The sequence below is a fragment of the Palaemon carinicauda genome, chromosome 3, assembly GCF_036898095.1.
Source record: "Palaemon carinicauda isolate YSFRI2023 chromosome 3, ASM3689809v2, whole genome shotgun sequence".
NCBI lineage: Eukaryota > Metazoa > Arthropoda > Malacostraca > Decapoda > Palaemonidae > Palaemon > Palaemon carinicauda.
Window position 1 is genome coordinate 54,268,482 of NC_090727.1, and position 5,262 is coordinate 54,273,743.

A 5,262-nucleotide genomic window follows, 5' to 3' on the forward strand; every position below is an offset into this window, starting at 1 on the left:
CAAAATAGATTATATTCCACGTAAAATATTAATATATTCTCTTAAAATGGGGTAGGCTACATATATTTGCTGATGCCATTTGATTGGGAGCCGAATTTAATAATGAAATCTAAGACTGCAATTGAATTCTAATTAGATATATTGCCCAATATTTTTTTATTATAATTTCTGAAATGATATATAGATATTATTATTGTAAGATATATTGATAGTTATTTTAATAGGTAAAAAAATCATTTAACAGTATAGTGCACCATAGAGCCTTAAAGAAAATAGAAACTCTTCCATTTTCTACACATAGAAATGTAAACCTGAACTTTGGTCTTCACAGTGAATACTAAGATGAAGAAAGTGTGTGTGTGTGTGTGAGAGAGAGAGAGAGAGATAGATCGAGAGAGAGAGAGAGAGAGAGAGATAGATCGAGAGAGAGAGAGAGAGAGAGAGAGAGAGAGATAGATCGAGAGAGAGAGAGAGATAGATCGAGAGAGAGAGAGAGAGAGAGAGAGAGAGAGATAGATCGAGAGAGAGAGATAGATCGAGAGAGAGAGATAGATCGAGAGAGAGAGATAGATCGAGAGAGAGAGATAGATCGAGATGAGAGAGATAGATCGAGAGAGATAGATCGAGAGAGAGAGAGAGAGAGAGAGAGATAGATCGAGAGAGAGAGAGAGATAGATCGAGAGAGAGAGAGAGATAGATCGAGAGAGAGAGAGAGATAGATAGATAGATCGAGAGAGAGAGAGAGATAGATAGATCGAGAGAGAGATAGATAGATCGAGAGATAGATAGATCGAGAGAGAGATAGATAGATCGAGAGAGAGATAGATCGAGAGAGAGATCGAGAGAGAGAGATAGATCGAGAGATCGAGAGAGAGATAGATCGAGAGATCGAGAGAGAGACAGATAGATCGAGAGAGAGATCGAGAGAGAGAGAATAGAGAGATCGAGAGAGAGAGAATAGAGAGATCGAGAGAGAGAGATCGAGAGAGAGAGATCGAGAGAGAGAGATCGAGAGAGAGAGAGAGAGATCGAGCGAGAGCGAGATAGATCGAGAGAGAGATAGATCGAGATAGAGCGAGCGAGAGATAGATCGAGATAGAGCGAGCGAGAGAGAGAGATAGAGAGATAGATCGAGATAGAGCGAGCGAGAGAGAGAGATAGAGAGAGAGAGATAGAGAGAGAGAGATAGAGAGAGAGAGATCGAGAGAGAGAGATCGAGAGAGAGAGATCGAGAGAGAGAGATAGAGAGAGAGAGATCGAGAGAGAGCGAGCGAGAGAGAGCGAGCGAGAGAGAGATCTCGAGAGATCGAGAGAGAGATCTCGAGAGATCGAGAGAGAGCGAGCGAGAGAGAGATCGAGAGAGAGATCGAGAGAGAGATCGAGAGAGAGCGAGCGAGAGAGAGATCGAGAGAGAGCGAGCGAGAGAGAGATCGAGAGAGAGTGAGCGAGAGAGAGATCGAGAGAGAGCGAGCGAGAGAGAGATCGAGAGAGAGCGAGCGAGAGAGAGATCGAGAGAGAGAGAGACGGGAGACGATACCTACAAGGACGAAAGCAGGCCATGTACTTTATATCAAGGCTGAATTTTGATTAATTGTCAGTGTGAAAATATAGTTTTAAAAAGTTATATATATAGAATAATTTCTATCTAAAACGATTCTGATAATTTATCATCGCGATCAATAATACCCAAATAAGGTTTTGATTTCGATCTCAAAAATTAGTTTTGAAAATAATTTCTATTATCAAAAATTCTAATGTAAAATATTGGAATCAATAATACCCAGATCAGGTTTTAATTTAGACCTCAAAAATTGTTTTAAAAATTTCTATCAAAAACTATTCTGTAAAATATTGCAATCAACAATACCCAAATAAGGTTTTAATTTCTATCTCAAAAATCATTTTGAAAATAATTTCTATCATCAAAATCACTTCTGTAAAACATTGAAATCAATACTACCCAGATCAGGTTTTAATTTCTATCTCAAAAATTGTTTTGAAAATAATTCCTATTATCAAAAACTCTTATGAAAAATATTGCAATCAATAATACTCAGATCAAATTTCTATTTAGATCTCAAAAATAATTTTGAAAATAATTCCTATCATCAAAATATCTTCTCTAAAATATTCCAATCAACAATACCCAAATAAGGTCTTAATTTCAATCTCATTCGAGCATTTGCAAACGAATCCAGAGGTGGAAAAACCCTTATACCTGGGATCTGTCGCATGTGACGTTAGGTCCCAAAGGATCTAATCAGTTCCTAAAAATCCAACTTAGAATACGATTTCAAGGGGGAAAGCCCCTCGCCCTGTCGCTTTTAGAACTCTTCAAATTCCCGTCCTAATTACTGGCATTATTTGATGGCTCTCCCTTCCACGACTCCGTTCCATATGGGAATTAAATTCCAGAGAGGAGGAGAATTATTCTCGTTCGGAATGCTTGCGCTAATAGACCAGGGCCTTTTCGAAAACAATGCTGTGATTCGCCAGGACAAATTTCATGATATTCGACTGAGAGGAGATTTCTAAATGTTTGATATCACTGTGCTCTCTCTCTCTCTCTCTCTCTCTCTCTCTCTCTCTCTCTATTGTGAGCAGTCTTGAGTCCAAAACAATTTCTCTCTCTCTCTCTCTCTCTCTCTCTCTTGCAAGCAGTCTCGAGTCGATTACAATTTTTTTTTTCTCTCTCTCTCTCTCTCTCTCTCTCTCTCTCTCTCTGTGTTGTGAGCAGTCTTGTGAGTCGAGTACAATTTCCATTAATCTCTCTCTCTCTCTCTCTCTCTCTCTCTCTATTGTGAACAATCTTGAGTCAATTACAATCTCTCTCTCTCTCTCTCTCTCTCTCTCTCTCTATTGTGAGCAGTCTTTTGAGTAGAGTACAATTTCCATCTCTCTCTCTCTCTCTCTCTCTCTCTCTATTGTGAGCAATTTTGCCTGTCGAGAACAAAGTCTCTCTCTCTCTCTCTCTCTCTCTCTCTCTCTCTCTTATGAGCAATTTTGTGAGTCATGTACAATCTCTCTCTCTCTCCTCTCTCTCTCTCTCTCTCTCTATTGTGAGCAGTCTTGTGATTCCAAAACAATTTCTCTCTCTCTCTCTCTCTCTCTCTCTCTCTCTATTGTGAGCAGTCTTGTGAATCCAAAACAATTTCTCTCTCTCTCTCTCTCTCTCTCTCTCTCTCTCTCTCGAGCAATCTTGCGAGTCAAGTACAAAATCTCTCTCTCTCTCTCTCTCTCGTGAGAGCAATCTTGTGAGGAGAGTATAATCTCTCTCTCTCTCTCTCTCTCTCTCTCTCTCTCGTGAGAGCAATCTTGTGAGGAGAGTACAATCTCTCTCTCTCTCTCTCTCTCTCTCTCTCTCTCTCGTGAGAGTAATCTTGTGAGGAGAGTACAATCTCTCTTTCTCTCTCTCTCTCTCTCTCTCTCTCTCTCTCTCTCTCTCTCTCTCTGGTCAGATTTTATTCTAAAGTTTCTTCTTGTAGCTTAACGTATAATTTTTATGCATATACACGTAGAGATATAGTATTTATACAGATTAATAGACGAACAATATATATCTTATCAAAACACTTGGCTCTTAATGTTATAAAGGTCTGTCATGAATGACAGAGGCAAGGGACAGTGACATTGTCCTAGCTAGCAGGATAACGCCCGAGATTCTGACCATATACACATTTGATCAGCACCCTAGCCCACTCCTACCCAAGCTAGGACCAGGGAGGGCCAGGCAATGGCCTCTCCCTCTTCGATCGCCTAGCAGGGACGTTTCCAAAAGAACTGGTCTTTAATAGTGGAATTTATTTCTTGCGTGATTTATTTGTATGTATAATATATATATATATATATATGTATATATATATATGTATATATATATATGTATATATATATGTATATATATATGTATATGTATATGTATATGTATATATATATGTATATATATATATAATAAATCTATATATATGTATATATATATATAATAAATGTATATATATGTATATGTATATATATATATATATATATATTAAATCTATGTATATATATAAATATATATATATATAAATATAAATATTAATATATATATATATATATATATAATAAATCTATGTGTATATATATATATATATATATGCAGGTGTCTAACGAGCTTGCGGACTCCTCCTACTCAACACCTGAGTCAAGCCCAGGTAGCGGGTAAGGGAGTGTCATTGTTCTCTAAATCTCTATATGTATGTTCGTACTTTTGCTTTCCCTATAAATTGTAAGAAACCTCTCTCAATAAATCAGTCCTCTGAGGAAGTATCACGAAACTAGTCAGGACTTAAGTGTATATTCCGTATTTTCATTTTCCCTGTGGTTCTTCTGCATCTGAGCATCACGTTTTCCTGTGATTTTTACGCATATATATATATATATATATATATATATTAAATCTATGTATATATATATTATGTATATATATATATATTAAATCTATGTATATATATATATATATATATTAAATCTATATATATATATATATATATATACATATATACATATATATATATATATATATACATGTGTGTGTGTGTGTGTATAGTGTGTGTGTGTGTGTGTATAGTGTGTGTGTGTGCTTGTACCTCTTTCTTTTATTTTGGTAATAACAAACCATGTAATTAGGAACGGAACCGGAAGTTATGCCCCCCCCCACCCCCTCAAAAAAAAAATTGCAATACAAAAAAAAATTTGGAATTCTATTTGATTCCTTTTAGAAATAAAGACCAGTTGAGGCAATTAGACCATTAATTAGCAAAATGATTAACATTTTAAAAGAAACGATCTATCAATCACCATAAAAATCCAATTTTCTTTTTTCAAATTTCGATATCATAGTCCAAACATATAATGATCTATTAATTAGTGCCGTGCCGTAGGCCTATTACTGACCAAATTAAATTAAGCTCTTTTAACTTCCTAATTATTGTAACATCAGAATATGAGGCGCTGAAATTTATAATCATTGCGTGAAATGTTTATGATCCGACCTGTCATGGGTTGAAATTCTGAATGGCAAATCCAGCGAAGTACAGTCATCAAAATCAGTGTCTGTTGGAAGTTTAAATGGTGATAACTGTGATGTATTAGTGGGTGAGTCTTGTTTCATGATTTTTTCAATAGTGAATGGATAGAAAATGTGCGTAATTTATAATGAGAGAGAGAGAGAGAGAGAGAGAGAGAGAGAGAGAGAGAGAGAGAAAGAGTGTGTGTGTGGACAACCTT